A 21,096-nucleotide genomic window follows, 5' to 3' on the forward strand; every position below is an offset into this window, starting at 1 on the left:
ACTCCTGGCCTTTGGGGGAGACTGGTTCTTAGGAGGTGTCATTGCATCTGTCACCTCCTGTCCTCAGAGGATTGTCAGCCAGATGCAGTCCCCTCAGCAGCTTCCCTGGGCTCATCAGTGGACTTAGAGGCAGAAGGCAACAGCATCTCTTAAACTCCTGTATATGCTCTCACGGTTTGAAGGATGCTGAACACTTTGGCATTTTTTAAATAACAGACTAAGAAGATTTCGTAATTCCCTTATCGTTAGCTCTTTCACCAATAAATCTATCCTGTGTGACACCAGATGGTTCTTTCTGGCTTCTTAGTGAGATTCCTTTCTAAAACTGTAAGGATTGCAGTTACGACCAGGTCCTGATGAATATTGCAGGTCAGAGCTGCTTGGCACACACACTTGGCTTTCTCAGATCCTCGGGGCTTTGTAACTAAAGCCAGAGCTCATCTAGCATCCAGCTTTCAGGAGAAACGGAAAAGAGCCCACAGGCATGAGTCGTAGGAGAGGTCCTGGGCCTTCCGTGCTCTGAGGGCTCGACAGCATCTTCAGTGTGAAGCTGAAAGACTCATTATATAAAGGGACCACGGTCAGCCCACATACAAAGATAGAACTTGGACCCACAATATGTAGTGACCATTCCAGAAAGCCAGCCGATGGCTCTAACAGCCCCTTTGGTATGAAGAGGTTCCCATGGCCCCCAAGGAGGCAGAAGGACTCTGCTGTGTTTCCCATCATTTCCGCCTGTCACCCCGAGAGACAGTGATGGGTAAGGAAGAGCGTTCTCCTAACAGGCCTTCTGGAGAGGATGCTTGTAGCACAGAGGGCATCAGCAAATGTGCACATGCCCTGCTCTTGGAGCGTCCGGAAAACCCTACTGCTGGGCCTCCAGAGTGTCGCCTTTACATTAAAATGCATCCCCCAGTAAGCTCCCTTATGTCACCTAGCGGGGTCAGTCTAAGGAAGTAGCAGTGCTAACCAGCTGCAGCTCTATTACTGGGTAAATGTTTAGTAAATTAAAGTGCACCTGGGAGAATGAAACTTGTACAGGATCAGCCATTTTGACAATGTTTTGCAGTGTGGAGGCAAATGAAGGATCAGAAGAGTGCCAAAGTATAAAAAATTTTTTAGATTATTAATTTGACTTTGATAAGGGCAGGTTTTCTCCTGAAGAGAGGACTCTGATTTCTCTTCCTCCTTCCCTTTGCCTCAGCTGTGCTCCAATACCACTGACCCCTCCCCATACATATCTCAAGTACCTGTGTATAAAGAGAGAACAGAACCATCAGGAGTTATGTAGCTACATAACTCCTTTCTCTTACACAGAAAATATGTCGGGTAAATTCTAAAAAAGTGAAAAATCCCAGAAAAATTACAAAGCAGGCGTGTCTCCCAGTGCCTGGTGACCTTAACCTTGCCCTGACTCCCTAGGAGGTAGACTTCACCCTACTCATCCCTGTCTGTCACTCTGACCATGCTGCTTCCCCCAAACAAGGAGCATCTTATTTTCAATATTTTCAGAACCCTATACAGTGGGGCCTTGACTTACGAGTGTCCCGACTAACGAGTTTTTCGAGATACGAGCCGTCTCTTGGCCGATTTTTTGCTTTGAGTTGCGAGCTAAAATTCGGGTTACGAGCCAGCTTCAGATACCCCACCACTAGTTGGCGCAGCGAAAGTTACAGTGAACGCCACAACATCAGCCCAGCATCACGTGTCTCACTTGTTCACTTTTTGATTTGACATACGAGTAATTTGAGTTGCGAGCTCCGTCACGGAATGAATTAAACTTGTAAGTCAAGGCCCCACTGTATTCCCATTTCTAAAGTGACTAGTGGCCAGGTGTATTCCATAGTGTGCAGGGTGGACTGGACATGACAAAGCCCTAGAGCTGGGAGACCAGGTCTAGGTCCCTTTTAGGTCACTCTGAGGAGGGAGGTGATCATCAACCAGCCGTGCACAGTGGGTAAGTTACCTCTCTGAGCCTCAGTTTTCACATCTTTAAATTTGATGTGATAATAGTAATACGTAACATTTATTGAATGCTTTCTCTTTTGCAAGGCACTGCTTTAAGCATGACATATCTCTTCACTTACTAATTTAACTTTAGGCTCTTTGCTTCATTCTCTAAAGTGTGTGTGTGTGTGTGTGTGTGTGTGAGAGAGAGAGAGAGAGAGAGAGAGAGAGAGAGATTTAAACTGGAAAATTTAGATATTTCAACTGATATTTAAGAGCTCATGTAAGTATTCAAGTGAAAAAAATATAGTATGTCCTGTTAATAATGAGTCTGTGTGTGATAGACAGGTATAAGAACCACAGTGCTCATTGTTCTTCACTGGATTTATGGTAAATGGAAAAGTCACTCTCTTATTTGAGAAACACTTCAATGGAGCCTTATTTTGTTTACCTTCAAGAGGAATGAACTTTCTCCATACTGTTAATCAGTAAACTATCTCAATTTATTAGTTCCAGGGTCTTGTTCCTTCAAATACTTATTTAAACCACCTTCCACACTTAATGCAGCACAGAAAAACGAAGCTATTTGCTAGTGATGGGCCCATAAATAAATGGAAATGTGTAGAACAGTTATATTGTGTTTATGAGGATGTAAGTACCATGAGGACAGGATTTTGTTCATATCTTTTTTGCACAGCTGTGTTCCCAGAGTTTAGGAAGTCTGGCACATAGCAGGCAATGAATGTTTATTGAATCAATGAATGAACAGGACAGCAGACCCAAAGGCACACTCTTTTCTTTGTAGCATTGCTCTAAGTAAAGCTGTAAGGAGCTTGTTTGCTTTATTATTATTATTATTATTATTATTATTATTATTATTAAATGAATTCATGCAAGTGAGTGAATGACTGCTCTTTACTAAATTAATACCCATTAAAGAGTTTTGAAAATTGTAAAGCACTACAGAAATAGAGGGTGTAACTTTTATTTCCTTCCACACAATATCAGGCTTTCTAAGTTTGTTCTGAGTCTATTTAAAGAAAATACATGTAAGCAATAACTAGAGCCCTGTGTTCTATTTGAAAATTGAAAAGGGTCCACGAAGTAAAACGTGAGGAAAATCTGACTTCTCTGATAGTTTGCTGAGTGTGTGGCAGATGTGTTTGTAATTCAGCATAATTGTTTTTCCACTAAAAGCCAAAACTAATCCTTTAACAGCTTCTTAGCACATTAGACTCAGTCTTTCACTTTCTATCAGTTCCATATGAAGAGTCAGCTTGTCAGTTTAAGAGAAAGCAGAATGACATTCTCCCAGATGTTCCGGGGAAGTACAGGGAGCTAGTTGGATCACTGTCCTCTATTCTTAGCTTGATGTGCTGAGAGTTATCCTAGCAACTAGTTAGGGCCCACAACAGATCGAAATACCCCTGTTGGGCCCCTACTCCATATTTTTTCCAATTAAAAAACCTTGTTATCAGTAATTGAGGAACTGTAGCTCTTTACAATCTAGCTCTCTATCCCACAATGTTCAGTAACCCACTCAGAGAAGTATGACTTGTAGATTTTAAAGCTGATGACGTACAACTGATGATAAAGTTGTTTATTCTGCTTATCCATTGGTGATTTTTAATCTTCTTCAAATTTATACCTCCCTACTTTATCTTTATCTCTATGACTTCTGGACAGTTCTTTTGTTGTTGTTTACTTGTTTTTAGAATGTAACTTTTCTCTTTAAACCCTCAACTGGATGAAAATAAATGATAGATGGTAATTGCCTATAAGCTCACTCCATGGGGTGTTACTCTATTTCATTAGTAAATATTACAATTTAGTTTCCAAGCTTTTTCCAAAGACATACAGTATCTTGAGATTTTTCTGGAAACCTGCCCTATTTCAGAAGATGTGAAGGGAAATTTTATGAGTGTTCTGGCCTAGGGGTGTTTTTCCCTTTGGTTTACTTAACTGCTACTTAGTACCTCCCTGGGTTGGGAGTTGTGAGAATGCTAGCAAAGAACAGAGCCCAGACCCAAGAGGAGTGTCCTCTGAACAAAGGTCTTCCGGATTTCCCCTCTGAGGATGTTAGGCTGCTGTCTGGTGAAAGGGTCAGAAAACCTGGACCCAACTGGCTGCAACAATAAGGGTTTCATTCATTTTACATTACAAGACATCCCGAGGGGCGGCAGGTTCCAGGCACAACATTTTAGGCTCTGTCTTTGCTTTATTGTGACCCCTTTTGGGCCTACCATCCATTGAGGGTTGGCTTTATTCTTCGGCGGGTTAATGAGAGGCTATAACAATCCTAGGTAGCACCTCCAGACATGACAATGTTTCCAGAGAAACTGTTTTTTTATTTTTTCCTCCTGATTTAAAAAATATATATTTTTATTGATTTTTGAGAGGAAGGGAGAGGGAGAGGGAGATAGAAACATCAATGATGAGAGAGAATCATTGATCAGCTGCCTCCTGCATGCCCCCTACTGGGGATCGAGCCCACAACCCAGGTATGTGTCCTTGACTGGAATCGAACCCAGGACCTTTCAGTCCACAGGCCTACACTCTATCCACTGATCTAAACCGGCTAGGACTACTCATTGTCTTTTATCATATCTCTATGATTCATTGTATGTGATTTATATATACTATTTTTATATTTATAAAGGACATTTATCTAAATATATAAAAGACAAGCAATTGGACTGACCAGCACGACCGGTCTCTTTGATGCACACTGCGGCCAGGCAACTTGCCAGATGAGGGTGGGGCTGGCTGGCCAACCTCCTGCATCCCCTCCCACCAGCCAGCCGGCCCCAATGGGCCCCGATTGGGGCAGGCCGGCCAGATCCCACCCATGCACGAATTTGTGCACCGGGCCTCTAGTTTTATTATATTTTGAGAACTTATTTCTCATCCCAGGTTGATAAATAAATAGTTTAATAATTAATCATAAATCTCATAAAACATAAATTGGAGTTTGTTTTTTTAATTACCTAATAATTAATATCATTATATGTGGTACGTGATTTTTTGACTGGAACACATGGTATTTCCAAGATTCTTTGTCCGTTGGTGTTGAAGAATGAACCCACAGACTGAAGATGGTATAGCAAAGGTGGAGATTTATTGAAGAACAAATACAGACTCCTACATGGGGAAGGGGAAAGAATCTCACAGCACAGACTCTTACCTGGGGAGGGAGAAAAATTCCCACAGAATGGACACCCACATGGGGAGGGGGAAGAGTCCCACCAATTTCCTGTTTCCACTGTTTATAACAGCTGCAAGTCCCTGTGTCCTGATATCCCCTCTGATTGGTCAATATTCCCTTTTGAATTGGTTACTATGGTAACTCCTGAGGCCCTCCTCCCTCATTGTCCTTCTACTCCTTCTGGGCTTTCTTCCTCCTTCTTTATTTTGTAACTATAGACCTTTTGGCTACCTCTAGTTCTCTTTTCTTATGTAAATATAACTGTTGCCACTCCCTTATGTTATGGAAATGTAACTTCTCCCAGTCTGTAGCCCCGTGTTTTTTTCCATGAACCCCCAATTCTGAAAATTTCCTAAACCTGCCTATAGCCCCCTAAAATTTCTATTTCATATGTTACAACTAAATCAATTAAAAATTTTAAAAATTGCTAGAATCTAGAGAAATAGGATGATAAACTATTTTAACAACATTGGCTAGAATAAAAAAAATGAAGGAAATATAATGAAAAAGGGAAATAAGAAGAATCAATCAAGGCCTTTAAATCCATCAACCTGTGGAATCTAAATGTGTGCTAATTGAGCTAATTATTATTCCTTACCTTTTTTTTTTTTTAAATTTGGGAAGGGAGCATTGAAAAGACTTGAATTACATTATTTCTTACTGTCAATGTAAGAAACATTCAAACCTGTAGAGAAATTTTGTGAGTTTATTTGAGCCAAACTGACAACAATTGCCGAGAAACAAAATCTAAAGGGATTGAGAAAAAATGCTCCCGAAAATGGAATTTCTGCACCCTGCTTTATACATTACAATTCATGAGAAGACTTAAGTGGGTTATATGAAATCCACTGGTGATAGATTAGGAAGGTTGGAGCAAACAAACGGGGGGGGGGGGGGGGGGGCGGGGGGGGGGGAGGGGGAGGGAACCTCTGGGATTGGATAAAAAGTAAAATGATAGACACATGATAGAGGTGGGTACAGGATAGTTAACAGTCAAAAATTAACATGATAATAATAAAAATGAGGGAATTTGTGGTCTCCACTCTGGTAAGGTGCCTGTGCTTTGTGGGGTCAGAAAAAGGGAAATGGTTTTTGCAAAGAGATGTTTATCTGGTATATTATCCTAGATGCAAAAAGACAACAGACAGGCTTAGTTAAGGTAAAGATTGACCTTTGTTAGGGAAAAATACTGCCTTAGGATATGATTAACTGCCAAGAACAGGGTTTTTTTTTTAAATTTATCTTTATTGTTGAAACTATTATAGATGTCTTCTTCTCCCACCCCCATCCCCCATTGACTCCTTCTAGCCTGCACCCTCCTCTCCACTCCAGGCCTCACCACACATTGTCTGTATCCATGGGTAGACATATATGCATATAAATTCTTTGGTTAATCTCTTCCCACCCACCCAATCCACCTTCCCTCTGATATTTCACAGTCTGTTCCATGCTACTATTTCTCTGGATCTATTTTGTTCAACTGTTTATTTTGTTCTTTAGATTCCACATATGAGTGAGATCATGTGATGCTTGCCTTTCTCTGACTGACTTATTTTGCTTAGCATAATGCTCTCCACTTCTCTCTCAAAGGGTAAGAGATACCTCTTTTTTTACTGCTGCATAGTATTTCATAGTGTAAATGTACCACAGCTTTTTTATCCACTCATCTACTGATGGGCACCTGGGCTGCTTCCAGATCTTAGCTATTGCAAATAGCACTGCTATGAACATAGGGGTGCATCCATTCTTTCTGATTGGTGTTTCAGTTTTCTTAGGATATATTCCTCAAAGTGGGATCACTGGGTCAAATGCCAGTTCCATATTTAATTTTTTGAGGAAACACCATACTGTTCTCCATAGTGACCTCACCAGTTTCCATTCCCACCATCAGTGTACCAGGAGTTCCCTTTTCTACACATCCTCACCAGCACTTGTCATTTGTTGATTTGTTGATGGTAGCCATTCTGACAGGTGTGAGGTGATGCCTCATTGTCGTTTTAATTTGCATCTCTCTGATAATTAGTGACTGAGCATTTTTCATATGTCTCTTGGCCTTCTGTATGTCCACTTTGGAGAGGTGTTTAGGTCCTTTGCCCATTTTTTAATTGGATTGTTTATCTTCCTTGTGTTAAATTGTATGAGTTTCTTATATATTTTGGATATTAACCCCTCAGCAGATATATCATTGGCAAATATGTTCTCCCATACAGTGGGCTCCATTTTTGTTTTGTTGATGGTTTCTTTTGCTGTGCAGAGCTTTTTATTTTGATGTATACTTTTTAAATTGTATCCTTAATTCTTATTTTTTAATTCCTTTGGGATTCTTCTTTTTATTTATTTTGTGGAAAAACATGTGAGGAAAGTGTCTTAACTAATAGTGAAAAATAATCCTATATAATAAAAGGCTAATATGCAAATCGACCGAATGGTGGAACGACAGGTCGCTATGATGCGCACTGACCACCAGTGGTCAGATTCTTAATGCAGGAGTTGCCTCCTGGTGGTTAGTATGCTTTCACAGGGGGAGCTCTGCTCAGCCAGAAGCCGGGCTCACAGATGGCAAGCACAGCAGCAGTGGTGAGAGCCTCTCCCACCGCCTCCGCGACAGTGGGACATCCACTGAGGGCTCCCAGACTGTGAGAGGGTGCAGGCCAGGTTGAGGGAACGCCCCCCCCCCCCCAAGTGCATGAATTTCGTGCACCGGGCCTCTAGTTTCTTTATATATTCCTGTTTATGAGGGCCTTTTTTGGAAAAAGGAAATAAATTGAGAGGGCTTTAGTGAAATTCAATGGAATACAGGCCCAAATATGGAAAATTAGTACTTTATGAGGTAGCTTTATATAATTTTTTAAAAACGAGGAGGGTAGAGGAACTGGGGGAGGAGAGGGTAGCTTTGCAATTGACCAGTTCTAAAAAGGCTAAAAGAGAAATGAAGTTTCTTTTCTTTTCTGTGAGTGTTTGGCAAAACCTTAATTTCTTTCTTTCAGGCAGCGAAGCCTGCCAGCCTGATAAAAAAGAGCAACTTACATTTTTTCCCCCTGCATGTTGTAACGAATGTAATCTGGCATCCTTTTAGTTTGGCAGCAGGCTCCATGTGAATTATAGATTAGTGAAGAGAATGATTGGTGTCAAGTCTTACTCAACGGTTGTCATTGTACGTCTGTGAAAACTCACCGGTTCGAAGCCACTCCAAACTAGTACTTTATCTAATGCTTCTTAATTTAGTTGTTTTTTCTGTATATGTCTTTTCTAATATGTCTCAAAACCCCTACAATGGACCCTTGCAAATGATTCAAAATCTGGAAAATATGCTTTTCTGGCCAATTCTGATTCACCTCAGTAGTGTTCTGAAGACTTTTTTGTGCTAAGTGCAAGCATTCATATACCAAATTCCATGGGGCCTTCATCATTTTTAATGTGAAAAGAATCTGGTTTTGGTTTCTTTAATCTTTTATGGTCAAATTGGGTCCAGAAGATGAAACCATGGACCTACAGTTTTTAACTAAACAAAGCATTGCTAATGGAGACGAAATGTGTGGAGATCCTGTGTAATCAAATCTCCAAGGTATGCTTTCTTGCAACAAAGAGATCTATTTAATCCATGAAATAATGCCCTCTCCTCTTAAAACCATGGAGAGCAGGAAATAATTTCAGAGGCTCAAAGTCTGGTTTAATTTGAGATCTACTTGGAACAGTAGACCTGTATGAAAAGATGTAATGCTCACCTCTTGCTGTGTGATCACAGCCAATTTTATGAATGCCACTCAGGTGAGTAAAGAAACCCTTCACATGTGGTCCATTCCAAGACTTTGACAATATATCTGCATATTTATTATTTTCTCCAAAATAAGGGTTCTTAAATTGTGACTTGTGGCTGTCCTCAGGACCTATGGGTGAGTTCAGGATATCTATGGAACTCTAGAATTCTGAGTTCATTTTTCTTGATAGATCCTTTTTTTTTTTTTTTTAAATCTTCAACCTAGATCAGTGGTTCTCAATCTTGGCTGCACATTAAAATCACTTGAAAATCTTTTTAAAATCCTGATTTCTGAGCCTTATCCTCCGGAAATTCTCTTTCTTTGTTACAAATGTTGTGGCCTCACCCCATAACAAAGAAACAGAATTTCCGGAGGATGAGGCCCAGAAATCAGGATTTTAAAAAGATTCCCAGGTGATTCTAAAGTGCAGCCAAGGTTGAGAACCACTGCCCTAGGGTATGTTTATTGATTTTTTTAGAGAGAGAAAGAAAGGGAGAGAGAAACATCAGTGTGAGAGAGAAAAATCAATCGGTTGCTCCCGAACACATCCTGACCAGGCATCGAACCTGCAACCTAAGTATATGCCCTGACTGGGAATCAAACCCGCAACCTTTGAGTGTATAGGACAGTGATGGCGAACCTTTTGAGCTCGGCATGTCAGCATTTTGAAAAACCCTAACTTAACTCTGGTGCTGTGTCACATACAGAAATTTTTTGATATTTGCAACCATAGTAAAACAAAGACTTATATTTTTGATATTTATTTTATATATTTAAATGCCATTTAACAAAGAAAAATCAACCAAAAAAATGAGTTCGCGTGTCACCTCTGACACACGAGTCATAGGTTCGCCATCACTGGTATAGGATGATGCTCCAACCGAGACACCCAGCCAGGTAGAGAGATGTTAATTTGCATCAGATTCTGGAAGGATTCATTGATGATCCTCAAAAGTTGATTATCACTTTTAAAAGACATATTCAAGGCAGTTTGAGCCTCTATTTTAAGGTTTCTCTTTCTTTGTATAGAGTTAAATACTGTACAGTGGCTAGAATTGAATCTAATATTTAATTAGTTCAATATTCATCACTTACATTATTATTCTCATGTAAATTTTATTTATAGCTGGCCACATAGTATACTATGATTATATTTCTTACGTTGTATATTTCTCTTAAAAAATATATATATATGGCTAATATGCTAAGTGTCCGTCTCTGGATAATGATGTCACATAGCGACACCAGCTTCCTCTCCCTAATGACGACTAGCCTTCTTGTAGTTTCTTCAGCCCAGGAACACGACTTGCTTTATAGCCAGGTGGAAACATTTCACACTTTAACCAAATGTCTGTGAAGTGTTTTCCCATGCCTCATCTCATTTGATCCTCACAGAAGTCCTGGAGTAGGTAGATAGGAGACTCAGTGGAATCCTATTTTCTTTTCATTAGATGGAAGACGGAGATTTAGAAAGTTTAGAAACTTGGCCTGACTGAAAAGAAATAAGAAATGGTGGACCTTGAAAATGACTTCAGGTTTCCTTGCTGCACGAAATATAGTCAAACACTGCTGCAGTTAAATATTTTACCCTTTGTTCTCCCTGTGTGATCTACAATAATAACCTGCTTCATGTTGATATTTACTGCTGTGTTGCTGACAATTACCTGAAAGAGAAGTTGAGGTGCTTCACTGGGCTGAAAAAAGTTTGGCTACATCAGAAAGCAGGTCTAATTAAGCAATTTTATTCTCTCTCTCTCTATATGTATATATATATGGCTAAGTTGCCCTAACCAGTTTGGCTCAGTGGATAGAGTGTCAGCCTGCGGACTCAAGGGTCGCAGGTTCGATTCCGGTCAAGGTCATGTACCTTGGTTGCGGGCACGTACCCAGTAGGGAGTGTGCAAGAAGCAGCTGATCGATGTTTCTCTCTCATTGATGTTTCTAACTCTCTATCCCTCTCCCTTTCTCTCTGTAAAAAAATCAATAAAATATATTTTTAAAAAAAGGCTAAGTTGACACACACATGCACAATACATATAAAGCTCTAGCTGGAGCCAATTGGGTGTGTGTGTTTCGATCTGTCATTATCGATTGTAAATTTGGATGACACTTTTATTATAGAGAAAGGGTGAATAGTGATATTAAAATATTTCTTCTAATTAATTTCCTTTCAATGTGCATGAATGTGTGCACTGGGCCACTAGTATTTTAATAAAAGTTGTGTTGTGGTGAGAACAGCACCAGGTGTTTGACCGGTGAGGTCAGATCAGACCTCCATTCAGCAACCTTGGAACTGGATTTCTAGCTATGAAAGAATTTAGAGCCAAAACTCAAACTATAAGAGAAAGTTTATTTAGAAAGTCACAGAGGTAGGAGTGAGCTGTAGAAGAAATTGGCTCAGGAACAAGTTACAAAGGTAAAAGAACTTTTCCTCTCCCATTTCTCCACTATATTTACATACTAATATTCAGTTAGTTCAATATTCTTTACTTATATTATTATTCTCATGTAAATTTTATTTATAACTGGGCCACATAGTATACTATGATTTTATTTTTTATGTTGTATAACTTTTGTTTCTCTTGGAGCTAGTAATTTTTTTAATGTTCTAGAAAAAACAAAACAAAATAATTTTTATTTGCATTAAAAAAATTTATGCCCAAACTTTCATCTAGAAATGTAGATCTTCTCGTAAAATATCCTTTCCTATTAGGCTGCCTATCACTACTGTCATTTAGAGAACAGCTCCTGGAGTCTTCTGCTCTTGTGGCTGTTCTCTGGGTCATCATCACCTTGGACTCCTTTCATCTCTCTTCCGATTACATCACATTCTTGATGGATTTATGCTTCTACCTTGTTTTGCTCCCTTGTTTTATTAGAACAAGTATTTTAATAACTTCCCTTGAAAAGTTGCACAGATAATAAAATTTTTTTGAGAGTTTGGCTTGTTAAAGAATTTTAGGTTGAAAATCATTTTCTCCTAGAATATTTGAAAGTATCAAAACCAGTGTTTTATTGATAAAAAGTTAGTTTGGTGGATTTAAGATTACTGTGTAAAACAATGTTTCCAAAATATACTTTTATAGGTAGAGATTAGTAATCTCTTGGTAAAAGAACATATATAATACCATTAGCATTTTTATGAATCTAAGCAGCAAAACCAAAAGTAATATAGAAAATATAGGTCCCCCCACTCCCATAAACATCATCAACTGTTAACTTCCAGTGAGTAATAATTTTGCTCAAACATCTAAAGATAAAAACAGCCCTAACCGGTGTGGCTCAGTGGATAGAGCGTCGACCTGCAGACTGAAGGGTCCCGAATTCGATTCCAGTCAAGGGCATGTACCTTGGTTGCGGGCACATCCCCAGTGGGGAGTGTGCAGGAGGCGGCTGATCGATGTTTCTCTCTCATCGATGTTTCTAGCTCTCTATCCCTCTCCCTTCTTCTCTGTAAAAAATCAATAAAATATATATTTTAAAAAAAGATAAAAACAAAATTAAATTACACCAAAATTATTAAAATGATGGACATTCTTTCAACCATTTCATGAAAGCCACAACTGGATTCATTCCTGCTCTGGTATATTTTATTGTACAGGTACTCATGGACTCTGCTGTCTCTATTTTGCCCCACCTTTGCATTTGCATCAATGCTTGCATTCCTGTATACATCTCTTGCAGCAAGGTCTGGTCTTTATCCGTGTCCTCACTTTTCACTTCTCTGTTATTTCTCTTAAAGCCTGCCAGTGGAAGTCCTAGATTACCACCTCAAGATCTGCAGATGATCAACGAGTGCTGGCCTCAGCAGTTCTGGAATCTCTACCCTCACAAAGCCCCATAGGGAGAGGTGACTTCTAATCTCTTGCCACTCATTTCCTTCAATCAATTGGATCCTACTATAAAGACTGGAATCCTAGCCTTGAGGGGGCCAGTCTCATTTTTAAACTCTTCAACTTCAACTGATTCTTCTTCAGGTAAGTGATAAACTTTGATGCTATATACTGGTATTCAATATCATCAAGAATCCATTCCTTCAACCACTGTCATTTCTTCTGAGTGAGGGTGCCCGCTTTTGTAATTACTTTAATATATATTATCTTCATAAACTTAGCTTCTAAGGATTTAGGTTTATGCTCAAAATGGTGAAATAGAGTAAGAGCAACAATGCACTGTGTTCTCTGTGATATGATCACTTGTTCAAACCACTTTTATCATGCAGATATCATTCAAACAGCTCATCAATGTAAGAGATATTTTTTAAATTCTGCAACTGATTGCATTGGCCTATCTTGATGTTCCCACTGCTGTAAGTCACAGTTGACTCTCTCTTTAAAGCATCAATTTAGATAGTTTTTCAATGTTTTCTGTCCTATTGTAAAATTATTTTGAGTTGGAGATCAGTCAAGAATAAGCTATCTATGAGTATAGATTTTTCAATCATTAGTATGAACCCAAAAAACATTTTCACTGAACTTGATTTGGAAGCTTTGGAAATCCAAAATAGCCAAGAGTTTCTGGATTAGTAAAATGAGCTAGCTTCCTAAATATCTTTAATGAAGTTTTATCAATCATAGGGAAGCCAGAGAGTGGTACCAACTGAGTACCCAGCCCTTTAGAAATTTTAAAATAACAGCTGTCTTGAGATATAATTCACATACCATAAAGTTTGTCCATTTGAAGTACACAATTGAGTGGTTTTTAGCATATTCACAGAGTTGTGCAATTATGATCACAATCTAATTCCTAAGTATTTTTCATTATACCCCAAAGAAACCTTGAACCATTAGAAATCATTTTCCATTTTCCTCATCCCCTAGTAACCAAAAATCATCTTTAGGTTTATATGAATTGGCCTATTCTGGACATTTCATGTAAATGGAATAATAATATATATGCTTTTTGTGATTGGCTTTTCACTTAGCATAATATTTTCAAGCTTCATTCATTTTGTAATATCAATACTTCTATTCTTTTTATGGCTAAATAATATTCCATTATATGGATATAATAATTTTGTTTATCCATTTATCAGTTAATGAATATTTGAATTGTTTACACTTTTTGGCTATTATGAATATTGCTACTACAAACATTTGAATACATATTTTTTTACATGGATATATGTTTTCAATTCTTTTGGGTATGTACCTAGGAGGAGAATAGTGGGTTATATGGTAACCTATGATCAACAGTTTGAGGAACAGTGAAAGAGGTTTTCATTTCTTTACAACCTTGCTAACACTTTTTATTGTCTGTCTTTTTAAATTTATTTTTATTATTAGAGGCCCGGTGCACCAATTCGTGCCTGGGTGAGGTCTCTTGGCCTGGCTGGCTGAGGGGGGTGGGAGGGACCATGGGAGATTGGCCGGCCACGGGAGGTTGGCTGTGGGAGCACACTGACCACCAGGGGGCAGCTTCAGTGTTGAGCATCTGCCCCCTTGTGGTCAGTGCACGTCATAACAACTGGTCGACTGGTCATTCGGTCATTCGGCCATTTGGTTGCTTAGGCTTTTATATATATAGATAGCCATCCTAATGGATGTGAAGTGGTATCTGAATGTTATTTTGACTTCTATTCTTTAATGACCAATATTGTTGGGTTTCTTTTCATGTGCATAATGGCAATTTGTGTATCTTCTTTGGAGAAATGCCAATAAAATTCTTTGTTGCTATTTTTAATTGGGTCATTTGTCTTTTTATATTTGAATTGTAAAAATTATTTTCCCATTTCAGATACCAGTCACTTATCAATTATATGATATTTTCAAATAAGATAACTTTCAAATATTTCCTCCTATTTTTTAGGGTATTTCCTTGGAAATTTACAGAGAGGAATAGAGAGCCAGAAACATCCATGAGAGAGAAACATCGATCAGCTGCCTCCTGCACACTCCCCACTGGGCATGTGCCCACAACCAAGGTACATGCTCTTGACCGGAATTGAACCTGGGACCCTTGAGTCCGCAGGCCGATGCTCTATCCATTGAGCCAAACCAGTTAGGGCTTTCCTTAGAAATTTAAGGAACTTTTTTATTGTCTTCTGGGGTCAAGTTTGCTATTGAGGAGTTCAGTGCCATTGTAATTCCTATTATTATGGTAATTTCCAAATATATGCAAAAGTAAAGAGAATAATATAATGAACATCTATATATAGTCACCTACAATAAATAATAATATTTTGCCAGCTTTGTATCATCCATCCATTTCTTTTAATATTTTTCCCTGGAATATTATAAAGGAATACAAGACATCTATTATTTTACCCACAAGCCCTTCAACATGCATCTCTAAGAAATGAGTTTGCTCTTAACATATTTATGATGTCATTATTACCTCTATAAAAATAAATAATAGTGCCTTAATGTTATCTAATTTTTCATTTATAATCACATTTCTTTTAATGCTTAAAAATTTTATTTACAACTGGATAACAAAGTTTATTCAGTCATTCCCCTATTGACACACATCTGGATTGTTTTCAGTCTTTTATTGTTACAAATAACTCTATAATAAATATCCTTGTGCATATGTCATTTGGCATATTTGCAAATATTTCTTTTGGATAAAATCCTAGAGCATGATTGCTTGGTCTAATGGTAAATTCATGTATGTTTTGTTAGATATAGCCCAATATCCTTACATGAGTATTGTATAATTTTGTACTCTTGGTACATACATTAATCTGGAAACATATATGCTTCAATTCTCTCTACTCTCTTATCTCACTTTTTGGAATTCCAAGTATTTAGGTATTTTCCCTTCTATCCCAATCCTTTTAATTTTGTCACATCCCCTTCTCTATTTTCCATTTTGATGGCTTTTTTTTTTTTTTTTCCATTTTCTGGGAGAATTTTCTCCACTTCGTCTTTAAATCTGTCTACTAGATTTTAATTGCAGCTGTCATATTTTAATTTTCAAGAGCATTTGGTTTTGTTTTCTAAATGCTCTATTTATAGCCTACTATTCTTATTCTTGGGATTCAGCTTAATTTTAATCAATAATTCATTCAACATAAATATGAATAATGAAATGGCAGTAACTACATACTTATAATAATTAGTTTAAATGTAAATAGATTAAGTACTCCAATCAAAGAGGTAGGGTGGCTGAATGGATAAGAAAATAAGACCCATACATATGCTGTCTACAAGAGATCCACTTCAGATCAAAAGACACATACAAACTGAAAGTAAAGGGATAGAAAAAAAATATCTCATAGAAATGTAAATGAATAAAAAACTGGGGTAGCAATCCTTATTTCAGATAAAATAGACTTTAAAACAAAGGCTATAACAGGAGATAAAGAAAGACATTTCATAATGATAAAATGATCAGTCCAACAAGAGGATATAACCTTTGTAAACATTTATGCACCCAGCTTAAGAGCACATACATATATAAAACAAATATTGATGGACATAGAGAGATTGACAGTAATATAGTAATTGTAGGGAACTGTAATATCCTATTGACATCAATAGATAATTCAGACAACAAATCAATGCGGAAATAACAGCCTTAAGTGACACATTAGACCAGATGGATTTACTTGATATTTTTAGAGCATTTTACCCCAAAGCAGCAGAATATAAATTTTTTTCAAGTGCATGGAACATTTTCCAGCTTAGACCACAAAAAACAAGTCTCAGTAAATTTGAGAATATTGAAATTATATCAAGCAACTTCTACAACCACATGGTATGAAACTAGAAATTAATTACGAGAAAAAAACTGAAAACACACAAACACCTGGAGGCTAAATAACATGCTCCTAAACGGTGACTGGGTTAACAATGAAATTAAGGAAGAAATCAAAAGATACCTTGAGACAAATTAAAATGAAACCACAACAACCCAAAATATATGGCACACAAGCGAAAGCAGTTCTAAGAGGGAAATTCATAGCAATAAGTCTAACATCCAGAAACAAGATAAATCTTAAATAAACAATCTAAATTTACACATAAAGGAACTAGAAACAGAATGACAAAGCAGGCCCCCAAATTTGATAAACCTTTAATCAGATAATCAAGAAAAAAGAGAAATGACCCAAACCAATAAAAATTAGAAATGAAGAAGTGACAACTGACACTACAGAAATGCAAATGATTATAAGAAAATATTATGAGCAATTATATGCCAATAAATTTGACAATCTGGAAGAAATGGATCAATTCCTAGAAACATGCAATCTCCCAAAACTGAGTCTAGAAGAAACAGAACATCTGAACAGACCAATAACAAGTAATGAAGTAGAATCAGTAATCAAAAAATCCCAACAGACAAAAGTCCTGGACTGGATAGCTTCACAGTTGAATTTTGCCAAGTATTTAAAGAAGAGTTAACACCTATACTTCTCATACTATTCCAAAAAATTCAAGTTCATTTTACAGAGCCAGCATTACCCTGATTCCAAAACTAGACAAAGAGATTACAAAAAATAAAAATAATACATAAGCCAATATCCTTGGTGAACATAGATACAAAAATCCTCAACAAAATATTAGTAAAGCAAAGTCAGAAAAACATTAAAAAGATTATGTGCCATGATCAAGTGGGATTTATTCCTCAGGTGCAAGGATGGTTCAATATATGCAAATCAATTAATGTGATACACCACATAAACAAAATAAAGAATAAAAATTATATGATCATATCAATAGATGCAGAAAAAGTATTTGAGAAAATCTAGCATTCATTTACAATAAAAACTCTCAGCAAAGTAGGTATAGAGGGAATATACCTCAACATAATAAAGGCCATATATGACAAATCCACACATACTCCATAGAGAAAAGCTAAAAGTGTTTTTTTTCTTAATATCAGGAACAAGACAAGGATCTCTATTTTCACCATTTTATACTCAAGATAGTATTGAAAGTCCTAGCCACAGCAACCAGGCAACAAAAAAAGAAATAAAGGCATCCAAATTGGAAATGAAGAAGTAAAACTATTCTATAATGCAGATATATAGAGAATCCTAAATAGAGAGAATGCTAAAGATTTCACAAAAATACTATTAGCATTGTTCAATAAATTCAGTAAAGTATCAGGATACAAAATTAATATTTAGACGCTGGTTGCATTTTTATACAACAAGAATTAACTAGCAGAAAAAGAAATTAAGAAAACAATCCCATTTACAGTAACATGAAAAAAAAATGCCTAGGAATAAATTTAACCAAGGAGATAAAAGACCTGTACTTGTAAAATTATAAACATTGGAGAAAGAAATGGAAGAAGATACTGATAAATGGAAACATATACTGTGCTCAGGGATAGGAAGACTTAACATTGTTAAAGGGACCATCTACCCAAAGCAATCTATAGATTCAGTGCAGTACCTATCAAAATACCAATTGTATTTTCCATAGAACTAGAGAAATAATTCTAAAATTTATATGGAACCACAAAAGACCCCAAATAGCCACAACAATCTTGAGAATGAAGAACAAAGTTGGAGATATTATGCTACCTGATATAAATATACTACAAAGCTATAGTAATCAAAACAAAATATTAGTAAATCAAAGTCAGAAAAACATTAAAAAGATTATATGCCATGATCAAGTGGGATTTATTCCTCAGGTACAAGGATGGTTCAATATATGCAAATCAATTAATGTGATACACCATATAAACAAAATGGTACTGGCATAAAAACAGACACATAGATTAATGGAACAGAATAGATAGCCCTGATATAAACCCACACCAACATGGTCAACTAATGTATGACAAAGGAGGCAATAATAAACAATAGGGTAAAACAAGTCTTTTCAGTAAATGGTGTTGGGAAAATTGGACACATACATGCAAAAAAATGAAACTAGACTATATATAAAAATAAACACAAAATGGATTATTAAAGATTTAAAATGTAAGATCCAAATCTATAAAACTAAAAGAAAACATAAGCAGTAAACTCTTTCACATTGCTCTTAGTAATATTTTTTTAAATCTATCTCCTCAAGCAAGGGACACAGATGAAAAAGTAAACAAATGGGACTATATCAAACCAAAGTTTTAGCACAGCAAAGGAAATCATCACCAAACAAAAATCACACTGAATGGGAGAAGATACTCAACAATGCTGCAACAATGAGGACTGCCCCTGGAGAAGGTTTGAAGGGGTTAATATTCAAAATTTATAAAGAACTCACACAACTCAACACCAAAAACCCAACCTAGTTAAAAAATGGACTGAGAACCTGAATAAACATTTTTCCAAAGAGGACATACAGATGGCCAATAAACATGAAAAGATGCTCAGTGTCATTAATAATCAGAGAATGCAAATTAAAACATAATGAGATATCATCTTACCCGTCAGAAAGGCTATCATCAATAAATCAAACAAGTGTCGACCTGGCCGGTGTGGCTCAGTGGTTGAGCATCAACCTATGAACCAGGAAGTCATGGTTCGATTCCTGATCAGGCCAAATCCCCGGGTTTCAGGTTTGATCCCCAGTGTGGGCTGTGCAGGAGGTAGCCAATCAATAATTATCTCTCATCATTGATGTTTCTATCTCTCTCGCCCTCTTCCTTCCTCTCTGAAATCAATATAAATATATTTATTATAATAATAATAATAAAATAAATCAACAAACAAGTGTTGGCCAGAATGTGGAGAAAAAGGAACCCTCATGTACTTTTGATTGGAATGTAAATTAGTGCAGCCACTATGGAAAACAGTATGGGTGTTCCTCAGAAAATAAAAAATTGGATTACTTTATGACTCAACCAGCAATTCTTCTTCTGGATATTTATCTGAAGAAAACCAAAACATTAATTTGAAAAGATATATGTACCGCTATGGTTGTAGCATTATTTACAATAGCCAAGATATGGAAGCAACCTAAGTGTCTATTGATAGACGATTAGATAAAGAAAATGAAAATATGTTGCATATGTATGATGGAATGTTACCTGGCCATAAAAAAGAATGATGGAATATTACCTGGCCCTAACCAGTTTGGCTCAGTGGATAGAACATCAGCCTGTGAACCAAAGGGTCCTGGGTTTCACTTTGGTGAAGGGCATATACTTTGGTTGCTGGCTCCTCTGTAGCCTGGGCCCTGGCCAGGGTTTGTATAGGAGGCAAACAATCAATGTGTTTCTCTTACATCGATATTTCTCTCTGTCTTTCCCTCTCTCTTCCATTCTCTCTAAAAATCAGTGGAAAAATATCGTCCAGTGAGGATTAAAAAAAAAATCTTACCATTTGTAAGAGCATGGATAGACCTAGAAGGTATTATGCTAAGTTTAATAAGTCAGACAGAGAAAGACAAACATCATATGATTTCACTTATATGTGGAATCTAAAAACAAAATAAACAAAACAGAAGAAGATGTAACTGCAGAGAACAAACTGATGATTGACAGGGAGGGGGTTGGGTTGGAGGGAAAGGTGAAGAAATTAAGAAGTAGAAATTTGCAGTTATAGAATGGTCATGGGATGTGAAATAAGGCCTAGGGAATATAGTCAATAATTTACACTAATAAAAGACAAACATGCGCCCTAACTGGTTTGGCTCAGTGCATAGAGCGTCGGCCTGTGGACTGAAGGGTCCCAGGTTCGATTCCTGTCAGGGGCATGTACCTTGGTTGTGGGCATATCCCCGGTGGGGGGTGTGCAGGAGGCAGCTGATGTTTCTCTCTCATCGATGTTTCTAACTCTCTATCCCTCTTCCTTCCTCTCTGTAAAAATCAATAAAATATATTTAAAAAAAAAGACAAACATGCAGATTGACTGTACCTTTGCTACACCTTAAGCCATGCCCACCAGCCAATCAGAGCAACTATATGCAAATTAACCCAACCAAGGTGGCGGCCGGCAGCCATGGAGCTGGAGCAAGCAGGAGACTTGGTTGCCCCAATGATGGAGGAAGGGAAGCTTCCTGCCTGCGGCTGCGGGCTCTAAGCTCCACTCAAAGCAACAAAGTTTCAATTAGAGAAGATAAATAAACCCCAGATACCTGCTTTCAGGGGGCCGTGGCCACGGAGCTGGAGCCTTGGGTTGCCCCTGGCGATGGAGGAAGCCAAGCTTCCCTCCTGGGCAGCTCTGAGCTCCACTCCAGGTTACAAAGTTTCAATTATAGAAGGTAAATAAGTCCCAGAATAAAAAAGAAAAAAAGGAGAGACTGGGAGCTTCCGTAGCCAGGGGGACTTTGCCAGCCTGAA

This window comes from Myotis yumanensis, unplaced genomic scaffold (genome assembly GCF_028538775.1).
Source record: "Myotis yumanensis isolate MYYU_CA2020_CCGP unplaced genomic scaffold, mMyoYum1.0.hap1 SCAF_6, whole genome shotgun sequence".
Classification (NCBI taxonomy): Eukaryota; Metazoa; Chordata; class Mammalia; order Chiroptera; family Vespertilionidae; genus Myotis; species Myotis yumanensis.